We start from the raw sequence: 27,499 nt of genomic DNA, 5'->3' as shown, positions 1-27,499 counted from the left end.
ACAGGAGACAACTCTACTTTCCCTGTCCATTTCCATGTTGTGGAGATGCCAGCATTGGACTGAGGTTAAAACACTAAGTCTCACATCATCAGGTTGGACTTTAACCTGGTGTTGGGAGACTCCTTACTGCATTTCCATGTTCACATTCGAGACACCAAAAACCTCAGTTCATAAGATATAGGAACAGAATTAGGTCATTTCACCCATTGAGTCTGCTCCACCATTCAATCATGGCTGGTATGCTCCTCATTTCCATTTTCCTGTCTTGTCCATAACCCCTTCAACCCATTACCAATTAAAGATCTGTTTAATTCCTCCCCAGTTTTACTCACTGTCTCGGCATCCACTGCATTTTGGGGTAGTGAATTCCACAGATTCACAACCCTTTGGGAGAATAGTTTCTCAATTGTTTTAAATTTGCTATCCCTTAACCCAAGAATGATCTCTCATCCTAGAATGCCCCGCAAGACGGAGCATCTGTGCCATGTCTACTTTATCCATACCTTTTATCATCTTGTACAGCTCAATTTGATTTCACCTCATTCCAAATGCCAGAGTGTATAGGCTTAAACCATTCATTTTCTCCATATGACAAACTCCTCTCTGGAACCAAACCAGTGAACCTCCAATGCCACTCCATCTTTCTTCAGAAAAAAAAGGGACCAAAACTGTGGGCAATACTCCAGTTGCAGTCTCACCAATGCCTTGTATAATTGCAGCAACACTTTGCTACCTTTATATTCTATTTCTTTAGCTATTCATTTGCTTTATTAGCCACGGTACCTGCGCACTAGTTTTCTGTGACCCATGAATGAGATGATCAGCCTTGATTATACTCGATGGAACATCCACAACCTTCAGGGCACAGAATTTCAAACCATCTCAACCCCAAGTGAAATCAGATTAGCCGTCCTCTTATTAAATGACGGGACAGGCTTGTTGGGCCAAATTTCTTAGGAGAATAATAATATAATTTTGCATTGGCAGCATGATGCAGAGGTAGCTACAGATGAAGTGCCTGAAGATTGGATAGTGGCAAATGTTGTGCCTTTGTTTAAAAGGGCTGCAGGGGAAAGCCTGGGAAGTACAGGCCTCTGAGCCTCACATCTGTGTTGGTAAGTTGAAGGTATTTGAGACAGGATCTACAAGCATTTAGAGAAGCAAGGACTGATTAGGGGCAGTCAGCAAGGCTTGGAGTGGAAAATCATGTCTCAAAATTTGATTTGATCAATCTACCAAGGTGGTAGATGAGGGTAGTGCAGTTGATGTCTACGTGGACTTTAGCAAGACACCACATGGTAGACTATTGCATAAGATTAAAATCTCACAGGATCCAGGACGAGGTAGCCAAATGGATACAAAACTGGCTGGATGGCAAGACGGAGGGTGGTTGTAGAGGGTCATTTTTCAAACTGGAGGCTTGTGACCAGTGGTGTGCCTCAGGGATCAATGCTGGGTCTACTGTTTTGTCATTTATAATCAATGATTTGGATGAGAATTTAGGAGGCATGGTTAGAGAGTTTGCAGATGACACCAAGATTTGTGCATAGTGGACAGTGAAGGTTATTGAGAATTACAGCAGGATCTTGACCAACTGGGCCAGTGGGCTGACGAATGGCAGATGGAGTTTGATTTAGATAAAATGAGGTGATGCATTTTGATTTGTTAAAACAACGCAGGACTTACTCAGTTAACAGTAGGGCATTAGGGAGAGTTACAGAGCACAGATCTAGGGGTACAGGTTCATAGCTCTTTGAAAGTGGAGTCACAGTAGTGAAGACATTCAGCATGCTTGGTTTCATTGGTCAGAACATTAACTTCAGGAGTTGAGACGTCTTGAAGTTGTACATTGGTAAGGCCACACTTCAAATACTGTTTACATCTCTGGTCATCCTATTATAGGAAAGGATATTATTAAACCAGAAAGAGTGCTCAAAAAATTACTAGGATGCTACCAGGGCTTGGTTTATGAGGCTGAATAGACTGGGACTTTTCTCTAGAATGTAGAGGCTAAGCAGTAATCTTGGAGGTCTATAAAATGATGAGGTATAGCTCAGCTAGATAGTCAATATCATTTCCCCAAAGGCATGGGAGTCTAAAATTAGGAGGGCATAAGTTTAAGGTGAGGGGAGAGATCCAAAAAGGGTCCAAAGAAAATTCCACCCACCCCCGTCCTTTCCACAGGAGGGTGTTGAGTGTCTGGAACAAGTTGCCAGAGATAGTCGTAGAGGTGGGTACAATTGTCTTTTGAAGAACATTTAACTAGTTAAATGGGTAAGATGGCAATAGTGGGATATGGGCCAAATGTGGACAATTGGGACTAGGTTTTGTGGTTTAAAAGGGGGCAGCATGGACAAGTTGGGTTGAAAGGCCTGTTTCTATGCTATAAACCTCTAAGAAATAGGAAAATTCATTGTTTTGTGCTGTAACACCTACAGTCTGTTGAAAGCTTATGCTCTATAAAAACTCTTCCATATTACTTCATCCAACACTCAGTATCCCCTTGATAGTGCCTGTCTTATCAGTTTATAAACACATTTTACAACACATTTTACTGTTAATTGGGTTAATAAGCATGAGTTGCATGACCTCCTTATTTTAAAAGGTCACTACATTAGAAGCAAATTGCAACTGGTTCCTAGGTTAAGGGATCTTTGAGACGGATAAACTGGGTGTGTAAGAAAATTGAAATGTGAAAGAATGAGATATAATCATATAGAAACTGTTCAAATCATACAGGCCACAGTTTAAAAATAATGGCTTTCCACACTCAAGATGGTGGTCAGTGTCTCTCTGGAACTCTTCCCCAGAAAGCAGTAGAGGCAGGGTCATGGATTATTAGGGGTAGAGAGATTCTTGATTACCAAAAAGGACTCAAAGTATGTGGGTGTAGGCAGCAAAGTAGTATGGAGATTAAAACTCAGATTAGCCATTAATTTGGCATTTATAGTGTCGTAAGTAGGACCAACCACTGTCACTTTGAGGAGGAACAGACTCAGGGGATGAAATGGCCTACTCCTTATTCGTAGTTATCACCCTAGTCCTTTATTTTATCCCCCCCCCCTCTCAAAAGGGGCTCCAAGCTATTTAGCAGAATTAGTTTAACAAACAGGAAAGACTTCTTTGACCTTTCCCTGTACTTCTAGGTTAGCTGTATTAGAAAACAGCTGTCCACAGTTCTCTAATATCTTCTCTTTCAATTCACAGGACATGGGAGTCACTGAATGGACCAGCCTACATTACCCATCCCAAAATTTGCCTTTTGATTAAGAGGCTTGTTAAGCCCCAAGAATGAATCTGGAGTCACATGTAGACCAGAGTAAGGACAGCAGATTGCCTTCCTCAAATGACAGTGAACCAGCTGGATTTTCACAAAAAATGTTAGTTAAGATTTTTTATTGAATTCAAGTTTCACCATCATGGAGATTCACACCCAGGATCTCTGGGTTACTGGCCCCATGACAATAAAAAGGGTCAGTGGTAAAGTTTTTTTTGATGTCACAAGTAGATTAATATTGCATTTAAGTTAGTGAAAACCCCCTAGTCACCATACTCCAGCACTGTTCAGGTACACTGAGGGATAATTTAGTATAGCCAATGCACACGACCAGCACAGATGAAACCCACACAGACAAACCAAAGCTAGGAATCAAATCCAGGTCCCTGGCACTGAAGTAGCAGTGCTAACCAGTGCCACCCTTCAGGCAACAAGGGCTCAACAGGATTTTAATCCAGAGCCTGAGTGACACACCCAAAGTGAGACTCCTACCCCTAGGTGAATAGTATCAATTCAGCAAATCTCCACTAAAATCAGAGACCATTTCAAATGTCTTCCTGTGTTGCAGACAGTTCCTGAGCAGTTTGAGCCCAATCCTGCAGGAAATCACTGAGTCAACCCATCCTGTGTTTGTTTCCCGAGCAGCCATTTGCCTTCAGCCAGAAAAAGTTTCCCTCCTTTCTGGCCCAGCCTGCTCTCAGCACCTCTATTGTAGCTGAGCAAAAGCAGGGCATCCCAACCATTGAAACCCAATCTTTTATAGGCGGATGCAAAGCACTTTAAAAATAACCTTGAGTCTCCTCCTCAAAATGGAAGTTGACTTTGAGGACCATCAGGAATGGTGGACGTCCTATTCTCCAGGATAGGAAGCAGCACGACTGCCACTGAAAACAGCTGTTAAATTCAAAATGATACCTTCTGTTGGTGCCATTGGGCAGGGTATTGAACATATTTTCCATCATCTAAAACAATCCTACATAGAGAAAGTGGCATCCATACAACAATGCCAATTTTCAGTACCAAGAATTTGGCAAATTAGAGCACAAATGACTATGCCCTTTATGCTTTTTTCAGAAAAGCATCTTTTCTAGCAATTCAGTAAACTTCCACCACTTATTTACACTATTTCAGAGTGCCAAATAATGGGGAATAAACTTAGAACCTGCACTCTTTTCCCCCCTTGGCTACAAACACAGGCCTCCAGACCCAAAGGCCCTTAATTCCAGTCTGCACCTATATATAGGGACTTGAGGGGATCACTAGTTAATGCCCACCATCTGAACACAGTTAAACACCCAATTACTATTATGAGATGATTTGGGCTGTTGGCTGGATAGGTATCACCTGCATCACCATTTGTATTGAAGTAAAAGTTACCCAAGGAGCAGGGGGAAAGAGTGGAGTGTTTCAACTAGAGACACTTTTAGAAGCAAAAAAGAATACACAACAGGGCATGAGTTATCACTGAGTGAGCAGTGACACTCGAGGTATAGAATCTCCAGGCCCTTCATGCTGGAGATTAGCTGCACAAATAAACCTCAGGTGTACCACATGGTTCAGCTCCGCTACTTTTAGGGCAGCTGATATTTTGTCAACTTCAAAAGTTATCAACTACATAGTCATGGCAGAGGATGGATTCTAGCTGCTCACAGCAACAGATGTGTTAGCAGGTCCATATGAAAGTGAGGGCTATCTAAATTTGCAGCTTCTACTCTTGAGAAATTCTCTGTCAAAGCCATTTCATACATTAATCTAGCAACTACAGTCAGGAGTCCAAAGGGCATCTGTGTCAAATATTACTTGGGCTTAAGGAATCCAGGATACAGTCACATATTAGATCACATTTTATGTGATGATGCCAGCATTGGACTGGGGTGGGCACAACAAGTCTTTGTTTGGAATCTCAATCTTTCGGAGAAAGAGCCACCATTGTCTGAATGCAGAAGTGGAACAATGATCTCGTTCACCTGCTCATGACTGCCCAAAGCTGCTGCTTCTGTCTCTGAAGATTGAGCTTCAGACAGACTCAAACTTCTACCTGTCTCCAACATCTGGAGTTGGGGAGTTTGTTTCTTTTGTAGTTTTCTGTCAAATTGAGAGCTTTCTTGCATCCAGGAGGGCGCAAAGAACAAAGTACCCCTCTCCACTGCTGCTGTCCCCAACACTAGCACCCCCCCCCCTTTTGTTTCCTCCTGACTAGAGCGCCAGCCCTCCTCAGTGCCTTGTCCCTCACCCTCCCTCCGGTCCCTCTAACTACCTCTCCTCCTCTGGCTCTGGGGAGAGAACACCTGAAACCTCCATCCACCTACCTGACCCTCCTTATTTGCCTCTCTGACCCCACCTTGCCACCTGGGTATGAGGCCCATTACTTATCCTTCACACACACACACACACACACACCCTGCCGTGCATCTGGGCAGTCTTGGGGTGGGAGTAGCACTGATCAAGTAACATGGCGACCTCACTTGTATCGCTAGTGGCAGGGCCTTCTTGTCCCACCTATGCAGGTGTAGCGTCGGGCAAGGCCCCGCCACCCTTTACACTCCTGATAAGGCAGCTTGGGGTCAAGTGCTACACCCACCCCGATATGTCAATTGAGGTCTGCATCAAGGCAATGACTGGAGTTGTCGGCCTCTCAGCCATTGTCGCCGCCTCTAAGATGGACGGCAAGGCCGTGTTCTTTTTGAAGGCTGAGCAGGCAGTCCACCTCACCCTAGAAAAGGGGCTCATGATGGGCGGGACATTCCTGGTAGTGGACCCCCTAGAGGCCACTGCCCATAAAATTGTCCAAACATCCTGCCCTTCCTCCCCATGTAGCTCCTCCTCCCCCACCTCCAACTATTGGGGGAGGTCAGGTCCAGGGTGGTACCAATCCTGCTCAGCCTTCGAGATCCTGCCCTCCGGCATGTCTATTCCTTCCAGCGCCAGGTCTTTGTCTGCCTGGCCCACAAGGAGGTCCTGGAGGGTAATTTTACTATTTTTGAGGGAACTACCTACCGGGTCTTCTGGTCCACGGACGGTGTGCAGTGCCTGTAAGGGGGCGGGGCATATTAGAAAGAACTGCCCTGCCTCCAAGGCTGCCAACCCCCAATCCAAGGTGGTTGCAGCTGGCACCGCAACCCCCTCTCCCCAAGTACCACCTGGCCCCCCATGGAGGGGTGGTCACACTAGTAGCAGCTGCCAGGGTGGGGGGAGGACCCCAACCCCCACCACCCCAGCTGCCAGCTCTGGGAGCAAAGAAAACCACCTGTCCCCCTCCAAAACCATCTACCGGGCCCATGGGCATCTCAGCACCTACTGCTGGGCCTGGCATCGTTGCTGTGCATGATTCTGGGTTTGGGGGGCGGGGGGGGGGGGGGTGGTACGCGACCCTGAGCCGGCAGCGTTAACACCTCCCTAGGGGAGAAGGAAAGGCCAAGGGGTAGGGAAGGGCAGGAAGGGGGGAGGGGCAGAGTGCGAGGGGTATCCCCTGCCAAGGGGTTGCCCCTCAAGGAGACGCCACACCTCAAGGGAGGGGGAAGTTGAGATCGGTGGGACTCCCATCCCCACCTGTCTGTGCCTTGCCCCCAAGTTGGGGGGCAAGAAAAAAGGAAGAATGTGCCACAGCAGTCCTCCAGGCGGAGCTCCCCCAGGCCAGGAGAGAGCAGGACCCCCATGGTCTCGTATGCCAACACTCTTCCTTGAACTGCTGTGGGACTGTAGCAGCACCTGGTTGTTTGGGTCCCTGGATGGCAGTGGTGAGGAAGGACCCTTCCGTCTGTCCCAACCTTTGATGCTGGGCACCCCCAACCTCATACTCCAGACTTGTGGGGTGCCCAGGTGTCTGGGGCAGAGCGGGGGACTGAGCTGCCGTCATCCACGGACCCAAAAAGTCAAAAGTAAAAAGCCTGGGGGGAGGGAGGGGGGCCCTCCTCTGCCAATCCTGGGGGCGAGATTGGGGGAGGAGCCAGGGTTAGTTGGCAGCCCCGTATCGCCTGCTGTACGCCCTGCGGCAGGGGCTGGAGTCGAGAGGCGACGGCCCCGAGGAGGTAAGCTGCTCAGGTGGTGGGCATGGGGACTATTTCACAGTCCACCCTGAGCAAAGCGAGGGATTCCCTCATGCCTGCCACAGAGTCGCCCCTCATCCCCTCTGGGAAACTCGGTCTTTGTCGAAGACCATTCTGGTCGTCCAGTGCCAGACTAGCCCTCGACTGTTGGTCAGACCCGGCGTTGCTCGTCTGGTCTGCGCAGGCCTGACTGAAGAGCAGCGTCAGGAACAGGAGCTCCTGTATGGGCTCAGCGGGGAGCAGATTGGCGTGTCTTGCACTAGCCCTCCGTTAGATAAGTGGTGACAGTGGCATGATGCTTCTGCCATGAAGGTGACCATAGCCAGCCTTAATGGCAGCAGTGAACCATACCACAGGTTCCAGAAAATGTCGGTCCTCCGTGACAGGAAGTATGCAATGTATTTCCTGCAGGAAACCTGTACCATTCTGGGAGACGAAGCCTGATAGCTCCTGGAATGGCGAGGTGGGGTCTACATTAGCTACCTTATGCTCGCTTTTAGCAGGGTGGCTATATTGTTGGCTCCGTGATATCAGCTGGAGATCTTGGGGGTCAAGGAGCTGGTGCCAGGATGGTTGCTGCACTTAAACCTTCATTTAAAAAGGGAGGTCTACACCCTGACCACAGCAAATGACTTACTGATAAAGTGTCTACTCATCTCAACACCATTGTGGGGGATGATTGTATCATCCTTGGTTTGAGGGGGTGGTGTGGTTTCAACTGTACCCTCAAGGCACAGGACCGCAACAGCAATGGTGAACTTGTAGGACCTACAACTTGGACGTCTGCACACATCTCCATCCTGGCTCCAGAGCTTTCACCTACATGAAGCTTGGGGCTGGAGCATCTAGAGAAAAAAAAAAATCGACCACCTGCACAGAGGGCGTACATGTCCAGTGCCTCCTCGGCCTCCATGCAGGTGCCCTTCATGGACCACCTGGCATGGACAGACTTTGTCTCATGTCCGGCTAGGGTCCACAGACTGGCGCTTTAACATGCTGTTGGAGGATGAGTGCTTCCTGGACTCGTTCCATCGATTCTAGGCCAGCTGGAGAAAGAAGCGGGGAGGCTTCCTGTCTTGACGCTCTGGTGGGATGTGGGCAACACTCACATCTGTACCTTCTGTCAGGAGTACGTGAGGTGGGGGGAGCAGCGACAGAAATCCAGGCTTGACAAGTTGGAGAAGGAAGGTGGTGCTCGACCTGGAGGCACGTCTCAGTCAGCCTGACGCGGACCTGGCCCTCCGGCTACAGGAGTGGCATTATGTCAGGTCACAGCTCCTGTTCTAAGTGGACCAGGACCTCGGCTCCCCCTTCTACTCGCTGGAAGAGAGGCTGGCTAACCGTTAGCAGCTCCTTACACTGCTGGCTGACAATGGTTCCCCCGTCTTGGATCCGGAGGGCATCTGGGCCATTGCCTGGAATTATTACATCTCCCCTCTTCTCTCCGGGTCCATCCGGCAAGGATGCCCACGGTTCTGTGGGAGGACCTGCCACAGGTCAGCCCAGAGGGTGTTGGTCAGCTGGAGGCCAATGTCACCTTGGCTGAGCTGACCGGTGCCCTAAATGGCCTCGGATAGGGCAAGACCCTGGGAATTAATGGGCTGACTGGAGTTCTTCAGGGCATCCTGGGACACAACTGTGCGAAGGTCCTGGGGTGGGGGGGGGGGGTGCGGGGAAGAGATCATTGCTACTGGAGAGATGCCCCTTTCGTGGCACAGGGCCATCATTGCCTTACTGCCCAAGGAGGATCTCCGGTTGCTCAAAAACTGGCACCTGGTCTCCCTCCTCAGCACAGATAAAATCTTTGCCAGTGGGTTGTCTTCGCACCTCAGATCCGTGCGGGACCACATGATCCACCCTGACCAGTCCTACACGGTCCCAGGCCACTCGATCCATGATAACATCCATCTGATCCAGGACCTGAACCATCACTCCCAGAGGGCTGTCAAGCACCTTCTTGTCTTTAGATCAGGAGAAAGTGCTTGACAGGGTCAAGCGTGCGTATTTACCTCGGAACTCTGTGGGCGTTCAGGTTCAGGATGCATGTTGACATGCAGATCTGATTAGTGTACTCTGCAGAGTGTCAGATTAAGGTTAACTGGTCGCTGACAGCACCACTTTGCTTTGGGAGAGAGTATGGCAGGGCTGCCCCTTGTCTGGCCAACTCTATTCATATGCGTGGAGCTACTCCTATGCCTCAAGGTGGTTGTTGGGTTTGGCTCTGCGTAGCCCGGACGTAGGGGTGGTCCTATCTGCTTAGGCCAATGATATGCTCCTCATGTTCATGGACCTGGCTGACCTGCGGAGGATGCAAGAATGCCAGACGGTGTACTCTGCCACATCCTCTACACTTCTGGTCAGTCCTTGGGAGGTGAGCCCCCTTCCGGAGCTCAAGCCTTTCACCTCCTCTAGTTGGGGGCCATCTCTGCCCAGCTGCGGAATCCTGGCCGGTGAACTGGCAGGAGCTGGAGGCCAAAGTCACCACCTGCCTGGGTTGCTGGACAGGACTGCTCCGAGTGCTGTCCTACAGGGCATGAGTTCTGGTCATAAACCAGCTGGTTGCCTCCATGTTGTGGCACTGGCTGGTCCCCTTTGACCCCTCCGCCTGGCTTTGTCACCAGAGAACCCTCGTGCGCTTCTTCTGGGACAACCGACTACACTGGGTCCCTGCCACGGCTCTGCATCTCCCGCTTGAGGGTGGTCATGGTCTAGTGTGCCTTCACACTCATAGCAACCTTCTGCCTCCAGACCCTGCAGAGATACTTTTATCAACGTATTTCTACCAGTGGTGCCACCTCAATTATGACATACAGCTCCTGCATATCAAGTCTGGGGCACATTTTGACCTCCTTGTAGGAGTTACTTGTCTTTTACCAGGACCTTCTCACTGTCTGGAGCATGGTCACCTCAACGTAGCTCTCCCGTCAGGAATAGTGACTCGTGCGAACGCTGCTGCTCAGGAATCCACACCTCCAGCCATATAACTTCAGGTGGCTGACGGAGAAGGGGGCTGTGGATGACCAGGGAGTGGGAATGTGCTGGATGACAGAAGAGCAGGCTGGCTGAGCAGGGGGGCCTGTCCAGCATGTGGCCAAAGCCATCCAAGACGTTTAGGGTGGTCACGCTCAGCCCTGAAATTGCAGGTGATCGAGGCGGTGCAGGTGTGCGGTAGGATCCCACTCGAGCGTTTCCCTGCTCGGATGAAATTCCACATTAGCCTAAAGTCTCAGCTCTCTCCTCAGATCAGGTGCCCCACAGCATGCGCCGCCTCACAAATGTCCTCTGTGCCTTTTCCCACTGCGTGGAGGCATTTCCTGTACAGGCTGCTACACACCTTCCACTACCGTGTCCTCGCCTGTTGCCCAGATATACCTTGGTGGGCCTTGTTGCCACCAGCCAGCAGAGTTACCTAATGGAGGTCACTCTACAGAGGGATCTCCCCCAATTACAATCAGGGGCCTGGGGTGGAGGCTGCTGCATGCAGCAGTGCCGCACAACCGTAGGATCCACTGGTTCACAGGCTCCCGAGAGACTGCTCTTTGTGGCCTTATCCAGTCCGTGGACCATGTCCACGTTTCATGTTATGGATTGAGAAACTCGGTGTGCAAACACCTTTTATTGATGTTTTGTTTGCACTTCAGTCCCATGCTTCTGATCTACAGACACCTGGTGTTGAGGGTCGGGTCGGGATGCTGATCTCGTCATGAACCTGCTCCCGGGCCTGGCGAGATGTGCCATCAATAGGTCCAGGCAGTGGGCCACCACAGCTGGGGAGGGGGGGGGGGGGGTCCATCCTGACTGTCTGCCCCTCTACCGCAGCTACATTTGCAGCCAGGTGTCCATGGAGAGGGAGCATGCAGTGTCTGTGGGCCTTCCATGCCTACTGGGCACCACAGGGTGGAGGTACATAAAAAGACCCCGACAATCACATTTTTGATTTGGTGTCTTAAGTTTCCCTTGTACTTGTTTTTGTTTGGGCTGTTCCCCTTCCTTTTGCGGAGCTGCTCCTTTTACTAAGGTAATTTGAGTTTGTTTACTTGGTTTGACTCGGCAGACCTTGTTTACTGTCAGACAGTGGAGGTCCCTTTACAGAGGTATCTCCCCCAATTATATCATCAGGGACCTGGGGTGGAGGGTGATGCATGGAGCAGTTCTGCACAACTGTAGGATTCACTGGTTCATGGGCTCTGAAGCTTGTCCCTTCTGTGGCCTTGGTGTCTGTGGACCATGTCTATGTTTCATGTCTTAGGTTGCACCTCCTTTTTTTCCCTGAAGAGCCTTATTAGTATTTTGTTTGTAATTCAGTCGCATGCTCCTGACCTACAGATGCCTGGTGTGGAGAGAGAGGTGGGTCAGGGGATGGTGACCTCTGAGCCTGCTCCTGGGCCTGGCAAAGCACACCATTTACATGTCCAGGTGGCTGGTGATCAAGCAGGCCATTCATCCTATCGGTCTGCCCCTCTCCTGTTGCTATGGTCATGCCACGTGTCCCTGGAGAGGGAGCATGGAGCATTCATAGTTGCAGTTGACACCTTCCACACCCATTGGGCCCCACAGGGGCTGGGGTGCATTATAGACCCTAATAATCACAATTCAATGTTCAAGTTTCTTTTGTACTTTGATTTTGTTTCCCCCTCCTTTTAGGGGGCTGCCCCTTTTACCTTATCCCTGAATTAATTTAAGATCAGCCATGTGTCTCACAAGTAGGCTTACATTACATTAATATTGCAATGATTTTTTTTTGTATAAATCCCTTAGTCACCACAGTCCAGTGCCTGTTTCAGCAAGTGGAAGGAAACTGGAGCATCTGAAGGAAACACATGCAGACACAAGGAGAATATGCAAACTCCGCACAGATAGTAATCCAGGCTGGGAATCAAACCTGGGTCCCTGACACTGAGGCAGTAGTAATAACCACTGCCACTTTGAGGAACAGACTGAGGGCCAAATGGCCTACTCCTTATTCATAGTTACCACCCTCATCCTTTGTTTTTTTTTCCCCCCTCCAAGGGCTCCAAGCCACTTTGCAGATTTAAATTCTTTCAGACCTTTCCCTGTATTTCTAGGTTAGCTTATTAGAAAACAGCTGTCCACAATTCTCTCATTAATCTTCTCTTTTCATTCACAGGACATGGGAGTCACTGACTGGACCAGCCTACATTCCCCATCCCAAATTGCCTTTTAATTAAGTGTCTTGTTAGGCCACAAGAATGAATCTGGAGTTATATGTAGGCCAGAGAGAGCAAAGACAGCAGATTGCCTTCCTCAAATGACATTAGTGAACCAGCTGGATTTTTACAAATCAAATGGTGGTTAAGTTTTTTTTTATTGAATTCAAGTTTCACCATCATGGAGATTCACACCCAGGATCTCTGGGTTACTGGCCCCATGACAATAAACTTACAAGAGTCAGTAAAAGTTTATTTTTTGGTCACAAGTAGATTAGTAGCATTGCAATTAAGTTAGTGAAAACCCCCTAGTTACCACACTCCAGCACTGTTCAGGTACAGAGGGAGAATTTAGCATGGCTAATGCATCCAACCAGCACAGATTGAACTGTGGGATGAAACCCACAGTGACCCAAGCCAGGAATCAAACCCAGGTCCCTGGCACTGAAGTAGCAGTGCTAACCAGTGCCACCCTTTAGGCAACAAGATCAAAGGGTTCAACCAGGATTTGAATCCAGAGCCTCACTGAGGGACACACCCAAACTGAGATTCCTATCCCGAGAATCAATTCAGTAAATCCCCACTAATCAGAGACCATTTCAATTTCTGTGTTGCAGACAGTTCCTGAGTAATTTCAGAGCCAATCCTGCAGGAAATCATTGAGTCAACTCATCTTATGTTTGTTTCCTGAGCAGCCATTTGCCTTCAGCCAGCAAGTTTCCCTCCTTTCTGGCCAGGTCCACACTGAGTGCCTCTATTGCAGCACTGAACAAAAGCAGAGCATCCCAGCCATTGAAACCCAATCTTTTATAGGCTGATGCAAAGCACTACTTAAAGTCACTTTCCATTTGAGGCAGCAGCTCAGGCTTATTTTTAAGAGGAAAAATCAGGATTGGTGGACGTCCTGTTCTCCAGAACAATAAGCAGCACAACTCCCACTGAAAACAGCCGCAAATTTCAAATGATGCCATTGGGCAGGGTATTAGACACATTTTCAACTATCCTACATAACTTTAGAGGAAATGGCATCCATACAATAATGCCAATTTTCAGTACAAAGAATTTGACAAATTAGGGCATAAGTGACTGTGCCCTTTATGCTTTTTTTAAAGAAAAGCATTTTTCTATCAATTCAGTAAACCTCCACTACTCATTTACACACTCTATTTCAGAGTGCCAAGTAATGAGGAATAAAATTAGAATCTACACTTTTCTTTTCCCCCTTGGCTACAAACCCAAAAGCTCCTATTTCAGTCTGCTCCTATATATAGGGACTTCAGAGGCTCACCAGTTAATACCACCATCCAAATACAATTAAACACCCAATTACTATGTAATTAGTGAGATGATTTGGGCTGTTGCCTGAATAGGTGTCACCTGCATCAATGTTTTGTGTTGCAGTTACCAGAGGTGAGAGTTTCAACCGCAGACACTTTTAGAAGCAGAAAAGAATACACAACAGGGTATGAGTTGTCACTGAGCAAGCAATGAATCTCCTGAGGTACAGAATCTCCAGGCCTTTCTGTGCTGGAGGAGATTAGCTGCATAAATAAACCTCAGTGTGCCACACGATTCAGTTCCGCTACTTTTAAGGCAACTGATATTTTACATCAACTTCAAAGAAGTTATCAATGCCATGACTATGCATGAGGATGGATTCTAGCTGCTCGCAGCAACAGGAAATGTGGCAACAGATCCATAGGAGTGTGAGGGCCATTTAATTTGCAGCTTCTACTCTTAAGGAATTCTCTACTGTCAATCTGAGCTATTTCATGCATTAATCTAGCAACTACAGTCAGGAGTCCAAAGGGCATCTGTGTCAAATATTACTTGGGCTCAAGGAAACCAGGATACACTCAATCGTATGCTAGGCCACTACTTATTTTATATGTCGGTGTTGGAATGGGGTGGGCACAGTAAAAAGTCTTTATTTGGAATCACAAGCTTAGTCTGATGAAGTCACTCACTCTGATGAAGGAGCAGTGCTCCAAAAGCTCGTCATTTAAAATGATCCTGTTGGACTTTAACCTGGTGTTGTGAGATTTCTTACATTCATTATTATGATATATAAGAGAGACATTTGGCCCTTTGAATCCATGCCCTCTGCAATGCTGTCCAATTACTCCCATTCCCCCATTTTATCCCAGTGTCCAATTTATTTCCCTCAAGTGATATTCCAGCTTCCTTTTGAAATAGTTTATCGTCTCTGCTTTCAGCACCTTCACAGGAAGTCTGCTTCTCGGTCACATATCTGTTTCATTATGTGGTCAGGCTCTAGATGGAGTTTTTTTTGAGGCTTGTCTAATCTCTCAAAGTAAGCTGATCAAGACTCCACTTCTAAAAAACATTGTTCTTTATTTACAACTAGAAGGTATGTCTTGGGGCCTCTGAAGTAACATCATTATTGCATCCTGTAGCTTCTTCTGTTAACTCTTCACTCTATATCATCCTGGTGCATCTCTTGTCTGAAACCTTAAACTGCGTGCCCTAACCCCAGTACCATTAATTAACAGGACCATGTTTTCTTTGTCTACCTTATCTCAATCTGTCACAATCTTTATCAAAATGCACTGCAACAACACAGCAAGGCTCCTGATACAAAATGTGCAGATTCCACGCAGACACTGACCCAACCCAGGAAACAAACCCAGATCCATGGCACTACATGGCAGCGGTGCTAACTGCTGTCACAAGTGCCGCCCTGTGTCCAAGTATCTCACTTGTACAGCTATACTTTGTTTTATGCCTCTTGGTTTTATAAAGAGCAGATTTAATTTGTTTCTGTATATTTCACATTTATCTAAAGACTCTGTCATCCCCAAGGAATCTGTAGAAGCTATTTTATTCTCTTTATTTCACTTCTGATTTGCTATTTAAATGTTACCTTGATAATTCTTGCTATGCATTTCCCCTGTGTGTTCAACATTATGCCAAAATTTCAAGCTGTTTCGCTTGCCTACTACTGAAAGGGCGACCCTATTAGTTAGCTTGTTTCCACATTTCTATCTAAAGTTATCCATCTATTTTGTTGACTTTATCATTTCTGAGTCCCAGATCAAGTTAACTTGGATCATCTGTGTCATCAACTCTGCCAGAGTGTCAGGACCTCTGTTTCTTCTGTGTTATTTGCTTTACTTACGGATACTATGTGCACTGGCTGGAGGTTCTGCTCTCCCACCTTGGATTGCCTACTGGTCTAACCAGCCTCTCATTCATTGACTCTGTTTACACTTCCCGCTGCCTCGGAAAAGCAGCCAATGTAATTAAGGACCTCACGCACCCGGACATTCTCTCTTCCACCTTCTTCCTTCAGGAAAAAGATACAAAAGTCTGAGCTCACGTACCAACCGACTCAAGGACAGCTTCTTCCCTGATACTGTCAGACTTTTGAATGGACTTACCTTGCATTGAGTTGATCTTTTTCTACATCCTAGCTATGATTGTAACACTACATTCTGCACTCTCTCCTTTCCTTCTCTATGAATGGTATGCTTTGTCTGTATAGCGCGCAAGGAATAACACTTTTTACTGTATCCCAATACATGACAATAATAAATCAAATCAAATCATGAAACTGTTACATGTTTGCCAGCTCTGAGTCACTTTGAGTTTTCTTCTGGGTGATTCTTCAATAAATGGTGGCATGGCAGGGAGAGCAATAGTCAGAAGATTCTGGAATCTGAAAGAAACAGGATCGGTCTTGGAAAGTGGGCATCATGAGTAGGCCAGCATTTATTGCTCCTATACCTAGTTGCCCTTGAGAAGGTAATGGTGGGCTGCCTTCTTGAATGGCTGCAGTGCATGTGTTGAAGTGGGAATGGTGCTATATGTTCAAGTTGGAATAAAACCATAAGAAATAGGAGTAGAATTAGGCCAGTTGACCCATTGGGTCTGCTCCGCCATTCAATCGAGACTGATAAGTTTCTTAACTCCATTATCCTGCCTTTTCGCTTAAAGCTTTGATCGCCTTACCAATCAAGAACCTATCTATCTCTGTTTTAAATACACTCAATGACCTGGCCTCCACAGCCTTCTGTGACAATGAATTCCACACACTCACCACCTGAAGAAGTTCCTTCCCATCTCCAAAGGATCATCCCTTTACTCTGAGGCTATGCCCTCGGATCCTAGTCGTGCCCACTAATGGAAACATATTCCCACGCCCACGCTATCCATTCCTTTCAGCATTCTGTAAGTTTCAATGAGAAGCCCCGCACTCCATCCTTCTAAACTCCATTGAGTATAGGCCCAGAGCCCTCAAACGCTCCTTGTAGGTCAAGCGATAGGGATATTGTTCCTATGCACTTGTTGCCCTCGTGCTGCTAGACGGTAAAGCTGCGTGCTTTGGAAGGTGCTGTCAAAGAAGCCCCATTGTGTAGTTTCAATGTATCCAGTTGTTGGAAATATTACAGCTGTCATGCACATTTGGTGGAGGGATTGGATGTTTGAGGTTTTGAATGGGTTGCCAATCAGGTGGGGTGGATTTGTCATGGAAGACATCAGGCTTATTGTGTGTTCTTGCACCCATCTATTAGGTACATTCTCCCTCATGGGCTTAAAAATACATTGGCTTTTTACAGGGTAGTCTATATCCAGAATCATCAATGGCAATTGTCTGGATGTTAATGCCAGTTAGTGAGATTGGATATCAAGGGCAGATTGTTATTGCCTTGCACTTGCATAGCCCAAATGTTATTTATCACTTATTAGCTCTAGTCCTAACTGTCTTCAAGATCTTATACCATGTGTGATGAGAATGATTCATTATCTGAAGAGTTGCAGAAGCAACTGAACACCGTGCAATCATTTGTGAAAATCTCCACTTGCGATAGAATGCATTGACAGAGTACATTGGACACAGTTGGGTTGAGGACACTGTCTTGAGGAACTCCTGCAACAACTGGTGTTGCGATGATGACCTGAGTAAGGCAATCTATGCTCATTAATTGCAAACGTTTTTTGTCTGCAACGAACATTTTCATAACATTTGCTGCACCTCGCAAATATGGAAGCCAAAATTCGACCACCTGTATCCTTTCACCCCTGTACCTGCTTGTGAAAGGGAATTTTAGATCAGCTAGTTAGATCCACAGGCAGATTTAGTCACAGTGACAGAAGAGCTGAAAGGGATTAAATGGTTCTAACTAACGAATTAATGTTAATAGCTTGCTGATATGTGAATGCAATAAGAGTATTAAAATGAAATGAATGTGATTTTGAAGTGTATATTGAAGTATGAAGTGTATTTTTAATATTAATGTATTGTTCATCTCAGTCAAAAATGCAAATGCTGCAGAATATACTGGTGAGGTCAATAGTTCAGAGCTGGAAGTCCATTAGTCAGCAGAATAAGTATTGGAAGTTTCAAGTCCTGGGACAGATATTGAAATATATTGTAATATTATAGAGGTATCCAGTGTCCAGACACAAGCAAGTGTCTTTCCATGAGCCCAGAAAAACACTTATCTCTGACTTGGCAATATATCTATGGGAAAGGTTTAGATGTAGAGGCATCCCTGACAACATAGCAACCAGGAAGTGGTCTTAACCAAGTGGAAAATGTCCAGAATTAAATGGACAATTGAAATATCATTACATTGAGTGGCATGTTGCGGCTGACTGAGGTACTCTGTCTTGTATTGGGCCGACGTGTTAACACTGAAGTGTTAAATGTTAAATTGAATCTAAGCTAATGAGGAAGTGCATCTTAGATAATGAAAAGTAAAACTGTACTGTATTTTGACTGAGTGTCTCAGGTCTTTGGAGTGACCTGGGCTGTCTGACCCTCTGAAGGCTCCCCACGGCCGTAGGTTAATGGATTGTCTATCCTGTGTGATTTTTGTGTTTAATATAAATTTTGGTTACGCCTTTTGAGCAGAGATTTTGGCTTTTGTGAGTTTTTCAAATAGAATTGAAGTTTTTAGAAATCAGCAAACATTTTAAAAAGAAATCCCCACTACACTGCTGACCTGCAATAGCTCCCAATTCAACAATACCTCGAAGTTAAAATCCTCATTCTTGTGTTCAAATCACTCCTGGGCCATCCATATTTCTATGGCTATAAAGAACCTTGGGACAATTTGCTGCTTTAAAGGTACTATCTAAATGCACAGTCTGATTGTTGCCCCAGGTTTAACACTGTTTCTTATTGTATAACAATAATTTAACGAGAAGTCCTCAAACACAACATACAGTCCAAAGAGTGTAAGACGGTAAGATTGAGTTACCAAACTAAGAGATAGGAGAATAAGAAAGGGAGGCAATGGGGATGATTTAATGGAGGTGTTGTAGGTTCCACCTACTGGCTGAGAGCCAGCAAAGAGGCCCACATTGCCTTAGCACTTCAAAGGGCACTGCTGGTGCTTCTACAGGGTCAAGAACCCATGATAAAAGGGGTGGGTAGGGTGTGTATGTGGAAACCTGATACATGGCTGGTTGCTAGGCAATCAGAGGCCAGCAGCTCTTTTGCTCATCAGTGTCACCAGGGAGGTGGTGAAAAAACAGTCACTGGAGACCCAGGATAGCTGAGTGACCTAGGTCTCATAAATTTGCTTGTAGTTCTCCCCAGGTTGAAAGAGGCCCACCTGTTGCAAGGCTCGTACCAGCAGCGGGGCGGGCAGGAGAAGGTCATGAATTTCCCGCTTCCGACCCTGAATTGGTCACTGGGCAGGAAGTCCGAGCACAGACCTTCCTGTCCTGGACCTAATGTTGGCAGAGGCGGGAGGGCACAACTTGATTAAATGCCCTCCCTGCCACCAAACCAGACACGAGAGAGGGCATAAAACTCCTCCAACACGCAAGACCAGAAAGAGGAAAATGTAGCACAATAATCTACCGTGGGCAGCATGGGTGGCATGGTGCACAGTGGTTAGCACTGCTGCCTCAAAGTGCCAGGGACCTGGATTCGATTCCCGGCTTGGGTAACTGACTGTCTGTGCACATTGTCCTCGTGTCTGCGTGGGCTTCTTCCGGTTGCTCCGGTTTCCTCCCAAAATGTGAAAAACGTGCTGGTTAAGAACATAAGAAATAGGAGCAGGAGTAGGTCATCTAGCCCTTCGAGCCTGCTCCGCCATTCAATAAGATCATGGCCGATCTGGAGTGGATCAGTTCCACTTTCCCGCTTTCTCCCCATAACCCTTAATTCCCTAGTCTGTCAAAAACCTATCTACTCGTGACTTAAATATATTTAGCGAGGTAGCCTCCACCACTTCAATGGGCACTGAATTCCAGAGATTCACCACCCTTTGAGTGAAGAAGTTCCTCCTCAACTCCGATCTAAACTGCCCCCCCCCTTTATCTTGAGGCTGTGCCCTCTAGTCCTGCTATCCTTTCTAAGTGGGAAGAATCTCTCCACCTCTACCCTATCTATCCCTTTCATTATCTTATACATCTCTATAAGATCCCCCCTCATCCTTAAGTACATTGACCCGAACATGTGCCGGAGTGTGGCGACGAGGGGAACTTCATTGCAGTGTTAATGTAAGCCTTACTTGTGACACTAATAAATAAGCTTTAACTTGAACTTAATCTAGCTGGATTTAATAGTGAATCTTATTTGCTGTATCTGCTAAAGTTGGCACATCATCATGCCAACTTTACAAGTTACAGTTCACTGCATATAATACTTGAGGTTCCAGCTGATGCTTATGCGTTAAGGAGTTTGCAACATGGAACCCCTTTGACAGATGCTTATTGAACCTCATTGATGTTGACTGTCTTCAGGCTGTCAGAAAATTGAGGAAGGTGCCCACGCTCGGCACGTCCTTGGTTTGCCTGTGCCGCGTGTAAATTAAACTCACCAGTCATGGGTGGGGGATCGTGTTCTGAGGCATAAAATGAAGGTGTGCAGGGATAAGCGCCGAAAATTAAGATGTGCGTTTGCTGCTGACAACTCAATCTGTTCAATGGCTCCCTTTTAATTGGAAATCGCAGCTCCAACAGATTGTGCGGATATGTTTTCTCATGATGCATGCCTAGGGGTGCAATGAGGAAACACTAATCATTGCAAACCAAACATCGGGTTGATTTACTGCGAGCATTCCATCCTACGCGCAAAGATTACTATCCAATTGCTGCTCCTTATTTTTGACACATCATCATTTGAATTGCACCACTAACTATTCATAACTGTAATACAAATATATATTTTTTTTAGCCGCTCCACTCATATGGGGTGTTTTTTTTTGATTGAATAAGTTGTGATTTTATTCATCTGCCTTCCAACAGGTGGCACATTCAGTGCGGTCTTCAATCATGCGATATCAGAAAAATATATTTCATTGCACCAATATGGTTGTGATTGAAATCTCTGTTTAATAGCTGGGCACTATCTGTAGTGCTTATTACGCATCCAGAAGCATAGGAACACAGGGTCAAGGGTAAACATTCAGTCCCTGGGGCCTGGACCATCATTCAATTAGATCTTTATCTTAACTCCATCTAACCACCTTGGTTCTGTAACCTTTAATAACAATGTCATACAAAAAATCTATCAATCGCGGTTTTGAGGGAAAAAGGATTTTAGATTTGAATGACCCTTTTTGTTTTTGCAAAGTTCTACTTCCTGACATCACTCCTGAACAGGATTTTAACCTAAAGTCCCTTCTTTCAAACTCGCATTTCCAGAGAACAAACCAGGACCTGTGACAAAAGAAAGACTTTCATTCATAAAGTACCTTTCATGACCTCTGGATGTCCTTGAGAACTTTACAGTCAATAAAGTACCTTATAACGAAGTGTGCCATTACATTTGCACACACTAAAATGGGGAGGCAAATGCCCAGTGGTATTATCACTAGGTTATTAATCCACAAACTCAGCTAATGTTCTGGGGACCTGGGTTCAAATTCTGTCACGGTACTTGGTAGAATTCAATAAAAAAAATCTGGAATTAAGAATCTACTGATGACCATGAAACCGTTGTCGATTGTCAGAAAAACCCATCTGGTTCACTCATGTCCTTCAGGGAAGGAAATCTGCCATCCTTATCTGGTCTGGCCTACATGTGAGTCCAGAGCCACAGCAACGTGGTTGACTTCCAACTGCCCTCAGGCACCTAGGGATGGGCAATAAATGCTGGCCAGCCAGCGACACCCATGTCCCACAAATCGAATATGAAAAAAAACAAAGCTTCACCAAAGGGAATGGGACAACAATCACATAATGTGTTATTAGTCACATTGGTTGGAGATAACAGCCGGAATTCTGATCGTCCATGTCCGTGGGATTCTCCGGTCCTGCCCGTGGTATAACAGTGGTGTGGGGTGATACCAATGGGAAAGCCCATTGATAGTGGTGGGAACGGAGAATCCCACTGCTAGCAAAAAGCACGCCACCTTCCGCAACTGGGAAACGTGGCTGGGAGACTGGCAAATCTCATGCATGATTTCTTATTCCTGTTGTGAGAGTAGACAAGGCCTTGGTTTAACATCTCATCCAAATGAGCGAACTTACAATGAAGCATCAGTTGCTTAGTACTGCACAAGAGTGTTATGAACAAAGAACAAAGAATATTGATAATTACAGCACAGGAAAAGGCTCTCCTCCAAACCCACAATAACCAGGCTGCCCGACTGAGCTAAAACTCTCTACCCTTCTGGGGATCATATCTCTGTATTCCCATCCTATTCATGTATTTGCTAAGGCGCGCCTTAAAAGTCACTACCATATCCTCTTCCACTATCTCCCCTGGCAACGAGTTCCAGGCACACACTACTCTCTGTGTAAAAAAAAAATCTGCCTTGTACGTGACTTTTACACCTTGTCCCGCGCACCTTAAACCTTTCCCCCCTATTAATTGACTCTTCCACCTGGGAGGAGGGGGGGTGGGGGTTGCAGGGGTGAGGTGTGCAGGAGAGGCGGGGTGGAGGTTCTCCCTATGGGGGTGTCTGCACTGTGGGGGGGAATCGGCACTGTGGGGAGGGGCGGAGATCGGGACGATCCAGAATAGGGGAGGTGGAGGCTGGCCTGGGAATGGTCGTGGGAGCTGTGATTAGGCCGTGAGGGGGTTGGAGGGGCAGTACTGTGGAGGTCCCGGGCTGGCCAGCAACTGAGCTGGCCAGCAAATGTGAGGCTGAGACTTTGGGACCACTGCGTCTGCGCAAAGACCCACTGACTTCATCCTCCTGGGTGCAAATAGATCCTGCCCCCCGGAATATAATGATGTACACGCTGGTGGCCTCCGCAGTGCACAAAATGTGGGAGATTCTAGTGTGAATTCCCACTGAAAAAAAACAGCGTGAATTTCTCCAGCTTTTCCTGCAAATTCAACACTTAAAATACTTTTGGGAGATATCCGACCATATTATTTGCTTAAACTGAGGAGGTTTGGATAAGAACAACTCTTCAATGCAAACAACAAGTTTATTTTTCTGTTGAAATGAGCTGAAAATGCAGGAAACATTGCTGGAAAAAACGGAAAATAATTTGAGCATTTTAATACAAGCAAATAACTGTGAGCGTAAGCATCTCCGTGCACCTTAATCACTTTACAAACCGATATGATTAAGTGGATTAAGACAGGTACTCACATTATTACTGACTACTAATAAAAACAGGATTTCATTTTTACTGAACAGCTGTGACTCTGAGGAAATGCTGGTTTCTTTGGCAGCAAAACTGCAATAATTAGTATCTCAAGCTGTTTAGTGTTTTATTTGCGATGATATTGTCTTTGCGATCTCTGTACCCTGCTCCAACCCTTCCACTGTCTCCACTTTGGTTAGAGTAACTGACGTGTTGGGTATTTCCTAGATGGTGAGAAATTATAATGTGCAGAGACGCAAAGGGACCTGAGCGTCCCTGTCAATAAGTCACTGAAAGCTAACACACGGGCACAGCAAGCTTTTAGGAAGGCTAAAGGTATTTTTGCCTTTATTTCATGAGGAATTTGTGTACAAGCGTAGCAAAGGATTGCTTTAATTCTATAGAATCTTAGCTAGACTGCATCTGGAATATTAAGTGCAGTTTTGGTCCTCTTACCTTATTGCCATAGAGGGATGTGATTGTACTGGAGAGGGTGCAGAGGAGATTCACCAGGATGCTGCCTGGGATGGAACATTTAAGTTAAGATCTAGTAAGCTTGGATTGTTTTCTTTGGGAATAATCACATAAGTTTTCGGAAATGATGTTCCTTCGTCAGGTGTGTGGAAGGCATATGCCCTTCTCTGATCAGAACTTCCACACTCCTGATGAAGGAACACCGTCTCCGAAAGCTTGTGCGATTACTATCAAACACACTGGTTGGACTTTAACCTGGTGTTGTGAGACTTCTTACTGTGTTTACCCCAGTCCAACGCCGGCATCTCCACATCTTGTTTTCTTTGGAGCAGAGAAGGCCGAGGGGTGACCTGATTGAGGTATACAGGATTCTGAGGGGCATGGACAGAGTGGGTAAGGGTCAGTGGCTCCCCTTAGTTGAAGGCTCAATCACAAGGGGACATAGGTTCAACATGAGGGGCAGGTGTTTATGGGGGATGTGAGGAAAAACATATTTACCCAGACGGTGCTGAGGGTCTGGAATGTGCTGCTTGGGAGGGTGGTAGAGATAGATTACCTCACATGCTTAAAAAAGTACCTGGAGATAAGCACTTAGCATGCCATAACATGCAAGACTATGGACCAAGTGATGGTCAATGGGATTAGGTGGGAGATCAGGTGCTTCACACATGTTGGTGCAAACTTGATGGGCTGAAGACCCTCTTCTGTATTATATGATTCTATGAATACAATGAAAGTTCACTAGACTTGTTTCTGGGATGGCAGGACTGTCCGAGGAAGAGAAATTGGGTAAATTAGGCCTGTATTCTCTGGAGCATCTAAGACTGAGGGGTGACCTCATTTAATCTATAGTCTGAGATTTTCCACTCCTGCCCATGATAATTCCCATTGCAAGCAAGACGAGAAAATCCCAGCTCAAAACATTTGAAGGCATAGACAGGGTTGATGCAGGTAAGATGTTTCCTGTGGTTGGGAGTCCAAAACAAGGGGACACAATTCTTTCGAGGACGATGGAACTTCATTCATTGAATATTTTTAAAGCAGAGACTAAGAGATATGGGGATGATGTGGGAAAAGGGCATGAAGTGACTGATCAGCTATCATCATATTGAATGGCCTTTTCTTGTTCCTATGTTCCTCCAATTCAGCCCCCTTATTGTGTTATCCTGACTGTTTTCAATCCCCTGTTTGGTCTGATGTCAATTTATTTGCCAGATTACACTCTGTTTGAAGTTTTAAGTTTATCTATTATCAAGTAGGCTTACATTAACACCGCAATGAAGTTACTGTGAAAATCCCCAGTTGCCACACCCAGATGCCTGTTCGGGTACACTGCGGGGGAACTTAGCATGGCCAATGCGCGTAACCAGCATATGTGTCGGACTGTGGGGGGAAACTGGAGCACCCGGAGGAAACCCACACAGAAGCGAGAAGAATGTACAAACTCCACACAGACAGTGACCCAAGCCAGGAAATGAACACGAGTCACTGATACAGTGAGGTAGCAGTGTTAACCACTGTGCCACCGTGTTGTCCCTTGGGACTTTTTACCACATTGAAATGTGTGATATAAATGTAAGTTGTTTTCATTGCTTATTGCACACTGGACTGTCCCCCTTGTATTTTCTTTCTCAGAATATTGATGCTTTGACGGTAATTCTGTGCACTGTTTGAAATTGGGACCAAAGCACTGTTGACTTTGCACAGTTCTATCAGGAGGCTAACCATGTACTGGGAGGGCAGATTCTCCAACCCAAAAAAGCATGTTGATTTTTATCAATCGTCTGACTGGAATAAAGCAGTTCAGTTTATGAAAAATGTGGCCATTGTTACTGTTTGGCCGTGTTTCAAAGTCTATTTGGTATATTTATTAATGAAACAACCTGATCCATTCAACTAAATTCAATGGAATCTGGCTCTATTAGAAGCCATTGAGTTGGGAGAAAAATTGACAATTTGATGTCGGTTGTCAACAGCATATTATGTAAATTAATGTATGGTGATGTGAAAAAACAAAAAGGGAGCCTTTATATAAATTGAATCCTTGTGGTAAATGCTACAAAGAATGTAACATCTTATGATAATGTCAGGAAATATATTTAGACAAACAAAACCAGATAGTTTGACTGCTCTTAGAATCCATAGAATCCCTACAGTGCAGAAGGAGGCCATTTGGCCCATCGACTTGCACTGACTCTCCAAAAGAGCAGCTTACCCAACACTCCCTCCCTCCCTCCCATCCACCTACTTTTTACCCCATAACTCTTGTGAATTTACCACAACCATTCATCTAACCTGCACATCTTTTGACACCAAGGGGCAATTTAGCATGGCCAATCCATCTAATTCACACATTTTTAGACTGTGGGAGGAAGGGGGAGAGAACGGAGGTTGAGTGGCAACCTGCACCAAGGCTGAAAGCAAGAGTCATGTTATGCTAGTAAAGCCCTGCCTTGTCTTTAACAGGTATAAATTTACAACTTAAAAGATTTTGTGAGCTACTTCACCAAACTTGTTTCCTGTCGCTGAAATGGTTGAAGTCTCAAATTGACACAATTAGAATTAAATCACCTTGAGGAAACCCACGCAGACACAGGGAGAATGTGCAGTCTCCACACAGGCAGTGGCCCGAGTCCGAAATCAAACCTGGGTTCCTGGTGCTGTGGGGCAGCAGTGATAACCACTGTGCCACCATGCCAGGAATCTGTGCAGGTCAACATGTTATTAGAAAGGATATAGAGGTAATGGTGAGGGTGCAAAATATATTTGGAAAGATGTTACCAAAAGTGTGAGGTGATGCCTATCAGGAACCGGAGAAGAGGCTAGGTCTCTTCTTTTGAAAAGGGAAGAATGAGAGATGGACTAATCGAGCTCTTTAAAGTTATCAAAAATTTTGATAGAATAGACAGGGAGACCAAATTGGCAGTGCAGGGTCAGGAAAATTCCCAGCTCCATAAACTGATTCAGAAGGTGCCCGAATGGTCAACTTTTCATTCCAGGGGGTGGGGAGACAGGATAGAAATATGGCAACATAAAAACATTAGAAAATAGAGACAGAAATAGGCCATTCAGCCCTTCGAACCCGCTCCACCATTCATTTTGATTATGGCTGATCATCAAATGCAACATCCTGATCACACCTTCCCCCCTCCCCATATCCCTTCAACCCTTTAGCCCCAAGAGCTATATCTAATATCTTCTTGAAATCATGCAATGTTTTGGTTTCAACTACTTTCTGTAGGAGTGAATTCCACACATGGTGGTGCTGAATGGAACTGGGCACGTTGACCCCACACACACATTGGCGACAGTCACAGAGCTGCCGTGCGCGAGCATGGATTGAGTGAAAGGCACGCCTCGGTGATCCCAATTTTTTAAAAAAACAATGGCCCATAACTTCCATCTAAAATCCCAATTTACAGAGACCATACACCACACAGGCACTGCAGGACAATGCAGAAGTTCCAACACATGGACATACTTGAAGTAAAGTTTAGTTATTAGTATCACAATAGGCTTACATTAGCACTGCAATGAAGTTACTGTGACAATCCTTGAGTCGCCACACTCCAGCGCCTGTTTGGGCACACTGAGGGAGAATTTAGCATGGCCAATAAACCTAACCAGCACGTCTTTCGGATGCTAAGCCAAGTGCGTCAAGTTTAAAGCCTTGGGTTCTGTCTAGATAGATATCTTGACTCTAAAGATATATAGGGTATGGGGAGAGTGCAGGAGTACAGTGTTGACATAGAGAATCAGCTATGATCATACTGAATGGTAGAGCAGGCTCAAAGGGCCAAATAGCCTACTCCTGCTCCTATTTTCTATGTTTCTAAAAGGCCCTGAAGATAATTGTAACGGAGTGAAGATGGAGAGCAAAATCAAATCATAAAGAAAGACTTAATTCATGCAGCGCCTTTCATGGAGTCAGGATGTTTCGAATCCTCTCCAGCCAAGTGAATAGTCTTGAAGTATTTTGACATAGTGGTTCAAAGATCGGGTGCAACTCA

Source organism: Carcharhinus amblyrhynchos, chromosome 5, assembly GCF_965287045.1.
Source record: "Carcharhinus amblyrhynchos chromosome 5, sCarAmb.v2.hapA, whole genome shotgun sequence".
In the NCBI taxonomy this organism is placed as follows: domain Eukaryota; kingdom Metazoa; phylum Chordata; class Chondrichthyes; order Carcharhiniformes; family Carcharhinidae; genus Carcharhinus; species Carcharhinus amblyrhynchos.
Note: the sequence above shows the minus strand (reverse complement) of the source record.